This window comes from Sarcophilus harrisii, chromosome 2 (assembly GCF_902635505.1).
Source record: "Sarcophilus harrisii chromosome 2, mSarHar1.11, whole genome shotgun sequence".
Lineage (NCBI taxonomy): Eukaryota > Metazoa > Chordata > Mammalia > Dasyuromorphia > Dasyuridae > Sarcophilus > Sarcophilus harrisii.
In genome coordinates, this window is record NC_045427.1 from 265,059,510 (window position 1) to 265,074,666 (window position 15,157).

General features: G+C 32.4%; 1 protein-coding gene across 10 annotated transcripts in view; it reads right to left on the bottom strand.

Annotated features, from left to right (window-relative positions):
* The window catches only part of TP53BP1 (tumor protein p53 binding protein 1), a 174,488-nt gene that overhangs the window by 64,876 nt on the left and 94,455 nt on the right, over positions 1–15,157 (bottom strand). The window lies entirely within an intron of this gene.

The following is a 15,157-nucleotide window of genomic DNA, read 5'->3' on the forward strand; positions in this document are numbered from 1 at the left end:
CACAACTCCACCAACAATGTATTAGTGTCCCAGTTTTCCCATATCCCCTCCATCATTGGTCATTATCTTTTCCTGTCATCTTAGCCAATCTGACAGGTGTGTAGTGGTATCTCAGAGTTGTCATAACTTGCATATCTCTATCAATAGTGGTTTGGAGCATCTTTTCATATGACTAGAAATAGTTTCAATTCCTTCATCTGAAAATTGTCTCTTCATATCCTTTGACCATTTATCAATTAGAGACTGTTAATTTCTTATAAATTTGAGTTATTCGCTATATATTTTAGAAATGAGGCCTTTATCAGAACCCTTGAATGTAAATTTTTTTCCCAGTTTACTGCTTCCCTTCTAATCTTGTCTGCATTAGTTTTGTTTATACAAAAACTTTTAAACTTAACATAATCAAAATTTTCTATTTTGTGATCAACAATGATCTCCAGTTCTTCTTTGGTCACAAATTCCTTCTTCCTCCACAGATCTGAGAGGTAAACTATCCTATGTTCTTGTAATTCGTTTATATCATTCATTATATTTAGATCATGAACCCATTTTGACTTTATCTTGGTATAGGGTGGTAGGTGTGGGTTAATGCCTAGTTTCTGCCATATTACTTTCCAATTTTCTTAGCAGTTTTGTCAAATAGTGAAGTCTTATGCCAAAAGCTGGGGTCTCTGGGTTTGTCAAATGCTAGATTGTTATAGTCATTACCTATTTTGTTCTGTGAACCTAATCTACTCCACTGATCAACTGCTCTATTTCTTAGCCAGTACACCAAGTGGTTTTGATGACTGCTGCTTTATAATATAATTTTAGACCTGATACAGCTAGGCCACCTTCATGTGCTTTTTCTTTTCATTAATTCCCTTGAAATCCTTGACTTTTTGTTCTTCCAGATGAATTTTGTTGTCATTTTTTTCTAGGTCAGTAAAATAGTTTCTTGAGAGTTTGACTGGTGTAGCACTAAATAAATTGATTAGTTTAGGGAGCACTGTCATCTTCATTATATTTACTCAATCTATCCAAGAGCACTTGATATTTTTCCAATTGCTTAGATCTGACTTTATTTGTGTGGAAAGTGTTCTGAAGTTTTGCTCATATAGTTTCCTGACCTTGCCTTGGCAGATAGATTCCCAAATATTTTATCCTATAGACAATTATTTTAAATTTGTATCTCTTGCTGTTGGATTTTTTAGTGATGTATAAAAATGCTGAAGATTTATGTGAATTTATTTTATATCCTGAAACTTTGCTGAAGTTGAGGATTACTTCTGATAGTTTTTTAGTTGATTCTTTAGGGTTCTCTAAGTATACCATCATATCATCTGCAAAGGATGATAATTTGATTTCCTCATTACTTGCTCTAATTCCTTTAATATCGTTTTCTTCTCTTATTGCCACAGCTAGCATTTCTAATACAATACCAAATAGTAATAGTGATAGTGGGCAACCTTGTTTCATCCCTGATCTTATTGGGAATGATTCCAGCTTATCCCCATTATATATGATATTTGTTGATAAATAAATGCTACTGACTTTTAAAGAAAAGTCCATTTATTTCTATACTCTATAGTGTTTTTTTAATAGGAATGGGTGTTGGATTTTATCAAATGCTTTTTCTGCATCAATTGAGATAATCATATGGTTTTTGTTAATTTGGTTATTGTTATAGTCAATTATGCTAACAGTTTTCCTAACATTTAATCAGCCCTGCATTCCTGGTAAAAATCCCACCTGATTGTGGTGTATTATACTGGGGATCATTTTTTGTAATCTCTCTGCTAATATTTTATTTAAGATTTTTGCCTCAACATTCATTAGGGAGACTGGTCTATAATTTTCTTTCTCTGTTTTCATCCTACCTGGTTTAGGTATCAAGACCATGTGTGTGTCATAAAAAGAATTTGATAGGAGTCCTTCGTTCTGTATTTTTCCAAATGGTTTCCATAGTATTGGAGTCAATTGTTCTTTAAATGTTTGGTAGAATTCACATGTAAATCCATCTGGTCCTGGGGATTTTTCCTTAGGCAGCTGATTAATAGCTTGTTCTATTTCTTTTTCTAAAATGGGACTATTTATATTTAATTTATTCCTCTTCTGTTTACCTGGGCAATCAATATTTTTGTAGATATTCCTCCATTTCACATAGGGCTGTCAAAATTATTGGCATAAAGCTGGGCAAAGTAATTCTTAGTTATTGCTCTAATTTCCTCTTCATTGGTGGAAAGTTCTCTTTCATTTTTGAGACCAACAATTTGATTTTCCTCTTACCTTTTTCTAATCAAATTAACTGAAGATTCATCTATTTTGTTAGTTTTTTCCTAAAAACCAACTCTTAGGGTTTTTTTGTTTTTTTGAGTAATTCAATAGTTTTTTAGTTTCAATTTTATTGATCTCTTATTTTTAGAATTTCATGTTTGATATTTGATTGGAGGGTTTTGTTTTGTTTTTTTCCCCTAAGTTTTTTAGTTGCAAGCCCAATTCATTGATCTTCTCTTTCTCTATTTTATGCAAGTAAGCATCTAGAGATATAAAATTTCCCCTTATTACTGCTTTGGCTGCATCCCACAAATTTTGGTTATGCTGTCTCATTTTTGTCATTCTCTTGGATGAAATTTTTGATTGTAGCTATGATTTGCATTTTACCCATTCATTCTTTAGAATGAGATTATTTAGTTTCTAATTACTTTTGGGTCTATTCTCCCCTAGCCTTTTATTGAATGTAATTTTTATTGCAAGGTGATCTGAAAAAAGTGTTTTTACTATTTCTGCCTTTCTGCATTTGATTTTGCAGTCTTTATGTCCTAATATATGGTCAATTTTTGTATAGGTTCCATAAACTGTCAAGAAGAAAGTGTACATCTTTCTGTCTCCATTCAATTTTCTCCAAAGAGCTATCATACCTAACTGTTCCAGTATTCTATTTACCTCTTTAACTTCTTATTTGTTTTGTGGTTTCATTTATCTAGTTCTGAGAGTGCAAGGTTGAGATCTCCCACTATTATAGTTTTGCTGTCTATTTCTTCTTACAACTCTCACCTTCTCCTTTAGGAATTTAGATACTATACCACACTTAGTGCATATATGTTTAATATTGATATTGTTTCTTTATCTACGGTACCCTTTATCAAGATATAGTTTCCATCCTTATCCCTTTTAATTAGCTCAATTTTTGCTTTTGCTTGATCTGAGATAAGGATGACTACCCCGGCTTTTTTTTAACTTTACCTGAAGCATAATATATTCTGCTCCAGCCTTTTACCTTTACTCTGTATGTATCACACTGCTTTAAATGTTTTTCTTGTAAACAACATACTGTAGGATTCTGGCTTTTAATCCAGTCTGCTATCCCCTTATGTTTTAGGGGAGTTCATCCTATTCATATTTATGGTTAAAACCGCCACCTTATTAACACCCATTATACTTTCTCTTTCTTTTTCCCTTTTCCCTGCTCTTCAGTATTTTACTTATAAGCACTACTTGCCTCAAGCAGTCCTCCCCCTTTAGAGACCCTCCCCCTTTCTTATATCTTTCCCCTAATATTTCTGTTTTCCCTTCTATTTAGCCTACCACCCCTTCCCCTTTCCCCTTTCCCTTCCCACTTTGCTATAATGTGAGAAAAGTTTCTCGATGAATCCAGATATGTCTAATATTCTTTCTTTGAATCAAATCTGATGAAAGTTAAGATTCACACAATGTTCATCACCCTCCCTTTTTTTCCCTCAATTATAATAGGTTTTCTTTGCCTCTTCCTGAGATGCAATTTTCCTCATTTAACCTTCACTCTCCCTTTTTTTCAGGTACATTTCCTTTTCCACCTCTAGTTTCTTTTTTATATTTTAACAATAAAATCAGATTATACAGGCACTCACTATGTATACCCATAACAGAAATACAGTTCTCAAAAGTTTTTTTTTTTTTTTTAACTTTTTTATGCTTCTCTTGAGTTCAATATTTGGAGGCCAAATTTTTTGTTTAGAGGGGGTCTTTTCATCAAAAATAAATGGAATTCATCTATTTCATTGAATGTCTATCTTACTCCCTGAAAGAAAATGCTCAATTTAGAAGGGTAATTTATTTTTGGCTGCATTCCAAGTTTCTTCAGCTTTCAGAATATCAGATTCCAGGCCTTTCCATCCTTTAAAATGGAAGCTGCTAGGTCTGGAATAATACTTATTGTGCTCCTTGGTATTTAAGTTGTTTCTTTCTTTTTGTAATATTTTTGCCTTGGTCCGATAGTTCTGAAATTTAGCCACGATATTCCTCGAGGGTTTTGATTTTGGGGTCTCTTTCAGGAGGAGTTCGGTGAATTTTTTTTTGGTTATTTTACGTCCTGATTCTATGACATCTGGATAGTTCTCTTTAATGATTTCCTGGAAAACAGTGTCTAATCTCTTTTTTACATCATAGTTTTCAGAGAGTCCAATAATCCTTAGATTGTCTCTCCTAGATCTATTTTCCAGGTAAGTTGTTTCCCCAATTAGGTATTTTACATGTTTTTCTATTTTTTTCATTTTTTTGGTTTTCACTGATTCTTGTTGTCTCATTAAGTCATTCATTTTCATTTGTTCAGTTCTGAATGTTAGTGAATTATTTTCTTCATTTACTTTTTTTACTTCTTTTTGTATTTATCCAATTGAATTTTTAAATAAGTTGTTTTTGTTCCATGGAATTTTTTTTCCATTTCACAAATTCTGTTTTTCTGGGAATCCCCCCCCCCCCCCATTTTATCCCATCTATCTATCTATATGCCTTTTCCAAACCCTCTTGCAAAGTTTTCATTTCCTTTCCCCATTTTTCTTCTGGCTCTCTTTTAAGATCCTTGTTAATTTCTTCTAGGAGAGCCTTGTGTGATGGAGATCAAATTATATCACCTCTTGGGGGCTTCATCTGGAGACAACATGCTTTTAGTCTCCTCAGGGTTTGAAATCTGTTCTCTTTCACCATAAAAACTGCCTATTGTCAGAGTTCTCTTTGCTTTTTTACTTTTTTTTTTTTTTATTATGATAAACATCGGGTAAAACTGGGACACTAATGCATTAGTGGTAGAGTTGTGAAATGATCCAGCCATTCTGGAAAGCAATTTGAAAATATGCCCAAAGGGCTATAAAACTATGCATACCCTGTGATCCAGTAGTGTCTCTACTGGGTCTATATCCTAAAGAGATCATAAAAAAAAAGAAAAGAACCCACATGTGCAAAAATATTTGTAGCAGTCCTTTTTATATTGGCAAAGAACTGGAAAGTGAGTGGGTACCCATCAGTTGAGGAATGGCTGAATAAGTTATAGTCTATGAATGTTATGGAATATTATTGTTTTATAAGAAACAATCACCAGGATGATTTCAGAAAGGCCTGTAAAGACTTTATATGTCCTTATATGAAATGATGCAAATAGAACCAAAAGAACACTGTACACAATAACAACATGATAATATGATGATCAACCAATTAGATAATTCAAGGCAGTTCCAAAAGACTTGGAATAGAAAAATGCCATCTGCATCCAGAGAAAGAACTGTGGGGACTGAACATAGTATTTTCACTTTTTGTTTGTTTATTTCTTTCTTATGGTCTTTTCCGTTTTGATCTGATTTTTCTTGTATAACATGACAAATATGGAAGTATCTTTAAAAGAATTGAACATATTTAAAACAAAACAGAAAGACTTGGACTTTTGATGGAAGATGCTATCCACTTTCAGAGAAACAGATGATAGGATGAAATAAGCACAATATAGTTTTACATGTGTGTGTGTGTGTGTATGTGTGTGTGTGTGTCCAAATTGTAGCCTTCTTTACAATGGGCAAGGAGGGAAAAAGAAGGAAAAAATAAAGTTAAAAAGTGCAAACCAGATAACAAAAGAAAGCAAAGAAAAGAAAGGCAGTTTTGATGCTGAGCAAAACCAACAGAACCAGGAATATATTGTACATTGTACAAGATTGTGTGATTAATTGTGAAAGACTTGGTTCTCAGTGATTCAGTAATCCAAAGCAATCCCCAATAAATTTTGGATGGAAAACACAATCTGCATACAAGAGAGAGAACTATAGAGACTGAAGGTAAGTCAATATATATATATATATATATATATATATATATATATATATACTATGTTCGCTTTTTTTCCCTTGTTTTTTTTCTCTCATGGTTTTTTCCTTTGTTCTGATTTTTTCTCTCCTAACATGATTCATGAGGAAATGTTTTTTTAAATGAATGTACATGTATAACACAAAAATAGGTTTTTTTACACATAACTGGGAAAATAAATAGTGTGTGTGTATAATAGAAGTAGAAATGGAATGTTTATCTTAAAAAAGAAAAGGTTTTAAAGCCTATTAAGTTTCTTTTGAACCAGATGGATTTACAAGCAAACTCTATTAAACATTCAAAGAACAATTAATCCTAATACTATATAAACTACTTTAAACAAACAAACAGGTGGGACAGCTAGATGGCACAATGGATAGAGAAGCTGCCCTGAAGTCAAGAGGGCCTGAGTACAAACAGGATCTGAGACACAACACTTTCTAGCTATATGATCCTTGGCAAGTCACTTAGCCCCAATTGCATCAGCAAAAATAAAAACAACAACAATAACAACAACAAAAAAAAAACAGGCAAAGAGTGAGTCCTGCCAAATTCCTGCCATGATACAAATAGGGTTTTGATACCTAAACCATGGGAAGTAAAAACACAGAAAGAAAATTTATAGACCAATTTCTCTAATGAATTCAATGCAAAAATTTTTTTCAGTAAAATTAACTACAAAGGAGATTACTGCAATTTATCTCAAAGATCATACACTATGATCAGGTGGGATTTATACCAAAAATGCAGGACTGATTCAATATTAGAAAAACTGTAAGCATAACTGATTCACATCAATAACAAAAACAACAAAAATCATGTAACTGTGATTATCTCAACAGATGCAAAAAACACTTCTGATAAAATACAACTTATTCCCTATTAAAAACACTAGAAAACACAGAAATAAATGGAGTTTTTTTTCAAAATGACAAGCATTTTCTCTAATGAGAATAATTTTAAAAGCCTGTCTAGTATGTAATAAAAGGTGAAACTTGATGTCCATTATCATATTATTCAAAATTGTGCTGGAAATGCTAGCTACAGAAATAAGACAAAAAAAAAAAAAAAAAAGAAAAGAAAAGAAAAGAAATTGAAGTAATAAGAATAGCTAATGAGGAAACAAAATTTTGCAGATGATACATTGGTATACTTAGAGAACCTGAGAGAATCTACTAAAACACCAGTCAACGTAATTAACAAATATAGCAAGGTTGCAGGATACTAAATAAATCCACAAAAATCATCAGCATTTCTATATACTAACAAAACCCAGCAGGAAAAGATAAATTCCATTTAAAATAACTGAAGGCAATATAAATACTTGGGAGTTTAGCTGCCAGAAAATATTTGTATGCTCTTGAGCACAACACTTTTCGCACAAATACAGATTTAAATAACTAGAGAAATATTAATTGGTAGACCAATCCAACATAATAAAAATGACAAGTCTACCTAAATTTATTTATTTATCCAGTGCCTTATCAAACTACCAGTTTTATTTGATAGAGCTGGGAAAAAAAACCCCAATAAAATTCACCTGAAAGAAGAAAAGGTCAAGAATATTGAGGCATTGATGGAAAAAAAAAAAAAAAAAAAGTGAAGGAAGGCAATGCAGTAGTACCAGATTTCAAACTCTTACAAGGTGGTAATCATGAAAATAATCTGGCACTGGGCTAAGAAACAGAGTGGAAGATCAGTGAAAGGCAACACAAAATAGGAAATGACAATAATAATCTAGTGTTTGGTAAACCCAAAGATCCAAGTTTTGGGGGCAAGAACTCACTATGTGACAAAAATTGCTGAGAAAATTACAGTTTTCTCTTGGCAAAAATTAGGTATAGACCAACATTTCACAATGTGTACCAAGATAAGGTCAAAACAGTACATAACTTAGACATAAAGGATAATATCATAAGGAAATTAGGGAAACATGGAAAATTTTACCCGTCAGACCCACAAATAAGGAAAGAATTTATTATCAAACAATAGACAGGTTTGCAGGAAGTAAAACATAATTTTTATCACATGAAATTAAAATAATTTTGTATAAACAAAATAAATGCAGTCAAAACAAGAAGGAAAGTAGAGACTGGGGTATAAAATATACAGCAAGCTTTTCTTAAAGACCTCATTTTTCAAATATGTGTTGAACAAAATCAAATTAATAAAGAGTCGTTTTTGGTCAAAGGTTGTGAACAAGCAGTTTTCAGAAGAAGAAATCAAAGCTATCTATAATCATAGTTTTAAAAAAAAACCTCTAAATCAATCTTGATTAGAGAAATGGAAATTAAAACAATTCTGTGGTACCATGTAGGGGCAGATAGGTGACACAGTGGATAGTGCACTGGGCCCGGAAACAAGAAGACCTAAATTTAAATATGACCTCAGACACTTGGGGGTGGGGTGGGTGGGTAATTATTTAACCCCTTGATTTCCTCATTACTAAAATGAGCTGAAAAAAATGCTAAATTATCTTTGCCAAGAAAATCCCAAATGGGATCACAAAGAAGCAGATATAACTAAACAAACAAACCAGTTTTTCCAACTTCATTTTCTTGAATGCCCATTCCACTACTTCATGGAATATAATGTTTTGAATTGTAAAATTTATAAGTATAGTAATGCTCAAGATGTAAATTAAATCAATAAGAAAATTGGAGCTGTTCCATTTCACCTCTAATTGTTCCCCCTCCAGTCTATTAACACCATTTAGATGATCAGGCTTCAGTAGGTGTCAGGCCAAACTTTTTACAGATTGGTTTTCCCTCCATCTTTTATTGTTTTGTGAGACTATTACACAGAATCTTCCCTCATTCTTCTCATAACATTTTACAAATAAGCTTACTCTTTAAAAGGATGTGCTGAACAACAAAATAAAGAGTGCTGGTTAGAACAATTTCTAGGCTTTTTTGGCCTCCTTGTTATGGTAATTGCTTTTATCAGTTAAACTTCTCTTAAGGAATGGCAAATAATCAGAATCAAAATATTTACTTTTGCATATATCTCATAAACAATAACCTGAGTAAAAGCTGTTGTAATAGCACAAAATGCTGTCATCTGACCTTTTTTTTTTCTTTTTTCTAACTGGATGTTAAACTTAACTTCAATAATCATGCCCAATGAGCTAAGATGTGTGAAATTTATATTTTTATGTAATGTTTAGTGCTCAAGATGTCCAGGTGAAAAGAAAATCTATGACCAATAAGAGATTAGTTCACCAAAGTATAAATATTTTATGAAAGTGTTTTAAGTCCTTTAAGAGGAAACTATTATATTAATACAATGTGTTTTTAATTCAAAAGCCATCAAATTTTCATTCCAAATTTCATAGCGTGAAAGAAGCATTTCAGCCTTAAACTTTCTTGAATTTATCTAGGATATGTACAATTTAAGTTAGGAAAAAAAAAAAGCTAAAGTCTACAAACTTCTCTAAAAACTAATTTGAATACAGGAATTTTTCCCCTAAATTTTCTCAGATGATTGTTGTCTTTTAGTTACTTTAGTCTGTTAGATATGTATTTACAAAAGACAAAAGAAAACAAATCTTGCCCTTTTAATTTACACAGAATGTCCACAGATACAGGAAAAAGATTAGCCTTATCAACTTTAGAACACAAACTACTTCTTTCTAAAATAATTGGAATTTTATAGTGATCCATTTCTTTTGCATTTTCAACAAATAACTGGAAATTTTTATTTGGATACTACCTTCACAGTGCTATAATTCTGAAGACAAATCTTTGGTAACCCTTTTATTTAAAAACTATGATTCTATAATAAAAATATAAAGGAATAAGTGATTCTTTCACATGAATTAGGTTTTTTAAAACTAAATAAAAAGAGTATAAGACAAAAAGCCTATAATATTTAAATCATTTCTTCTCAGATTTTGGTTTCTTCAACAAGCATACAGTAAACTATTATTCTGATCACTGGATCACAGATTTAGTGCTGGAAATAAACTTATAGGTAATTTGGTGCAACAGGTCTCAAACTTCATGGTCTCAGGACCCATTTATATATTCAAAAATTACTGAAGATCCTCCTCAAGAATTTTTGTTTACATAGGTCATACCTATCAAAATATATCATGTTAAAAATTAAAACATTTTAACACTATTATAAAAATAATTTTGACTTCAAGGACTTCAGAGATTCTTCAGTCCACACTCTGAGAACTAGTGATTTAGTTTAGCTCTCTCCCCAACTCCCCTCTAATAGTACCGATAAGGAAGTTGAGACTCAAATTAGTTAAATGATTTGCCCAAGGTTACATAATAGTAATTAGTACAGTTAGGATTTAAAATCAAATCTCCTGATTTCAAATCCAAACCTTTTCTACTACAACAGACTATTAGAGGATGCCTTTTAGCATTGAGCTTACTAAAATTTTCCATGCCTACTCATATCTGCTATATTATAGGCCTCTTACAGCATTTCTTCCATACAGTTAGAATGAAAACCATAAAGTTCTTTTCTTCCTAGGTCTCCATAGAATATGATAGCAGAATGACTGATGACCTTAAAAGAGTTTCTTTTATAATAAGGAAGTATTAGAAGTAGGAAAATGGGGAGAAATTTAATACCAAATGTTGAACTACCACAGAAATTTGGAAATTTACTATATTTCTAAAGACTTTCAGGAAAAGTAAATCCCTAACCTCCATCATTAGGCCAATCCAGTGTTGGGAACACTGATGGAAAGCTCTCTTTTATTTTGAATTTTTTGTTAAATATAAGCTCCTTTCCTCTTCTTTTATCCTTTGGTGAGATAGAAAATAGCTGGTCACCATTTGTTCTTATACCTCAATAAAAGCCATCTAATAATACAAAATATTCCCATAATGGGTCAGACCAACAGTCCATCTAACTTAATTATTTTGTGTCTGATAGTAATACCAAAAAATCATTTGTGGGAGAGCATGATAATATATATATCCTCCTCAAAAAAGGTCAGAGAGATATGCCAATTATAACTAACTGATTTATTTTTAGCCTAGAATTCACGAACTTATTTAAATCAATCTTAAGGTCACTTCACTGTTTCAGTCTTATTTGACACACTGTGACTCCGTTTGAAGCCTTTTTTTTTTTAAACAAAGATACTGTAGTGTTTTACCATTGCCTTCTTCAGTTCATTTTACAGATGAATAAACTGAGGCAAGAAGGGTGCCCAGGGTCACACAGCTAGGCTGTGTTCAAGACTTAATCTGTAGTCAGATCTTCCTAACTCCAAGCCCAGTGTCCTATTCACAATACCCAACTGCCCACTGCAAGTTCACCTCACCCAATGTCTTACTATTATTGCAGATTTCAAGCAAAACTAGACTTCTCAGCCCTTGTCTTTCCAAATTAAAAATCAAAGAGATCAATGAAATGGGAATGCAACTAAAAAAACAAGAAAACCATAAATTTAACCACCAAAATAGAAATTCTGAAAAATCAAAGAGATTGCAACAAAACTGAAAGCAATTCAATAAAAATTTATGATTTTTATTAGATTATTCTTACGTAACTAAAATTCACTATACTCCCTTAGTCATTTTCACTGCCGTTCTCTGGACATTTTTCTTTTAGTACTACTTGTCTATTAAATGCAGCAACCAGAGAGCTGCAAATAGAATTATAAGAGTAGAATAAAGTTGCTTACTTTGTTTCTAAATAATCTTCCTAATAATCTTCAACATTGTGTTTTGGTTTTTTTTTGTCTAAAGCAGCTAGTATATTGCTAGCACATCACAATATCCTAGTTATATAAAAGTAATAAAATCAGAGACTAGTCGATTTGTGAGGAATTTTTCAAAAGTCATCAAGTTCAACCTTTTTCCAAAGCATGAATCTAATCTATAATTAATCCCAACAAGTGATCATCAAGTCTATCAAGGCTCTATTTAAAGATCTCCAGTGAGCAGGAGTTCAGTAACCTATTTTACTACAACCTATTCTATTTTGACCTTTGATTCACTAGTCTAATTTTTGAAAGCTTTCTTTCATATTTAGCCTAAATTCACCACGATGTAATTTTCACCGACTGGAAATTCCATTCCATTCCAGTCTTGCTCTTTGGGACTAAGAACCAAATCTAATCCCTCTTCTATATGACAAAATAACATTTTAAACAGTTGAGAGCAGCTAAGTTCTCTCTCTTCAGAATAAATATATCAGTTCCTTCAACTGATCCCTTGGGTCAATTTAGCCTCTTAGGTTTCTGTCTCCTTCTCACAAAAACAATTTTTCAACTCTTTAATTGCCTTTGCTGTTCTAATTTGAACACTTTAAAAGTTTGTTTCTCTCAAATATTCATTCCCAAAACTAAGCATGGTTCAACAAACTTCATTCAAGATTTCCATTAATTCAAAATCTGCGATGATTCTTGAAAAGGATTGCACAAAAATTTGTCTATGAAGAAAAGGTTTGCTAAAGCAGATCAATATTAAAAAAAAATAAGTTAGCAAGAAAAATGCTTAAACTACTTAAAAGAAGATTTATTAAGCATCTTCAAATACTTTACAAACTATGATAAAAAAAACTGAACATAGAAGGCCTAATTTTTTTTAGCCCAAGCAACAAAATTCAAATTACTGTACCTGTATAATAAAACTTCTATTACAGTCAACAAACATGTACGTAGTACTTACTATGTGCCAATTATTGTGCTGAGCACCGGAGGGAAAAAATACCCACTCTCAAAGAGATCATACTCAGTAAATGGAAGAGACAACATACAAATAAGTACATATGAACAGGATCTATACAAAATACATTAAAGACAATCAAGAGAGGAAGGCACTAGCATTAAAAGGGACATAGATTCTTGGGGAAGGTAAGATTTTCACTATGACTTGAAGGAAAGCATGAGGTCCAAAAGATTAAGATGAGAGAATAAAATTCCAAGCAGGTGGGACAGTCAGTAAAAGTACATTGAGTAGACCTGGAGTGTCTTATGGGAAAAATAGCAAGGAGGTCAATGAGGTAAATACAATACAGGGTAGTGCCAATGTCAGGGAAGGGGAATTTATAAGAGATATTGCAAAGGTAAAATCAACAAAACTTGGCAAGTGATGGAATATGATAGGTTAGGAGGGAGAGGAAAAGGGAAAATGAGAATAGCAAATAACAACTAGATCAGGAGTTAAAATAAATGGGAGGATGGTAGGGTTCTTCACAGTAGTATGGAAATTAGGAACAATGGAGGCTTTAAGGAAAAAATTAGTTCAGTTTTGAACATACTGAGTTTTAAAATGTCTACAGAACATCCAATTTGAGATGTCCAAGAGAAGTCAGCAGAGAAGTTAGGGCTGAATATTTGGATGATTGAATCCACTAGAGTTGAAAAAAAAAAAATCATCAAGCAAAATACCACAAAGGAAGAAGGAAAGAGTTCTGGGAAGAGTTTTAAGGGGATGATACCCATAGTGGATATGACCTGGATAAAGATACTGCAAAAGAGATGAAAAAAGATTAGAATAAGAAGAGATCTGAAGCAGGAAGACCCACCAGTAGGCTTTTGTTATAATCCAAGTCCAAGCATAAAGTGATAATAAAGGTCTGCACCAGAACAGTGGCAGTATCAGAAGAGAGAAGAGGACATATTCAAGAGATGTTGCAAAGATGATAATAACAAGCTTGACAAAACAAACTGGATATGGAGCGTGAGAAATAGGGAGAAGTCCAGAACTACTCCTAGGTCTCAAATCTGAGGGACTAGGAAGACTGTGGTGCCCTCAATAATAAGAAGGAAGGTGGGGGAAGGGGAAATTTAGAAGTAAAAAAAGATGAGTTCTGTTTAGGACATGCTAAGTTTAAGATGTCTAGTGGACAACTAGTTTAAAATGTTTAAAAGGCAACTGAAAATGCAAGAATGAAGGTCAGGAGAGAAGTTAGGGTAAGATGGGTAGATCTGAGAATCATCAACACAGAAGTTTTAATTAAATCCATGGGAGCCAATAAGATGACCAAGTAAAGTAATATAGAAGGGTAAGAGAAAGGGCTTAGAAGAGTTCTGTGGTACACCTATGGGGAAAAGATGTACCCTAAGTCAGAATTAGTAAAGAAGAATGAAGAAAAGTCTAACAAGTAGAAGGAAACCATTAAGAGAAAGTATTAAGAAGGTTATGTGTCAAACACTGAAGAAAGAGGTGAAAAAAGATGAAGTTTGAGAAAAAGAACATTAGATTTCACAATTTAATCAAAACGGTGCCTTAGTATCCCCTTACTGTAACTGGTCTAAATTCATTAAATTATACTCTTAAGAGTCTTTTTATCTAATTAATATCATGGAAATGCCCAAATGTTGAATCTGCTTTTAATCATTCTAAAACCAGCTTTATAGATATTATGTTGCCAATTCTCTATCCCTTACAAATAATATTTTTCCAACTACACTCTCTCACATAGCACTACATTAATATTTATACCTCAAGGATCCATGATTTTATTGGCAAGAATACTCTATCCACCCTCACAGATTACAGCCCCTTCTATACCTTAATAGATGATCTTTAGTACAAAAGGAAAAAAGAAATACTTAGTAATTAACCTTTCAGCAATGGGAAATCTTTTTAACACAGAATGACTTGCCAGAGTTTATAATCCCACTAACATAACCTCTGAAAAATTAAGAATATCTCAGCACTATGATGACATATAAAAGCAATATACCCTTATTTACAGTCTCTCAATATTATACAACATAATTTGAAATAATTATTATTGTTATTATAATAACAAAATGGATCCCAGAAGAAGAAGGGAGAATACACCATAACAAATCTTCCAACTCTTCATTTCTAAAATACATGTGTGTGTATGTGTGCGTGTGTGTGTATGTGCATGTGCGCGCGTGTGTGTGTGTGTGTATATGTGTGTGTGTGTGAAATCATAGTTGGGAGCTTGGTCTAAAACTCCTAAAGGGAAAACAACCATTAGCAAATTATTTAATTTATTTAATTGATTGGAACAGTTAGTAGTTCTACTATGAAGACTAATCAAATGAATTATTATTATTCTAGACAATGCAACTGAAAATACAGTATGGCTATACTCCCTTATCCCACTCCCACAATTT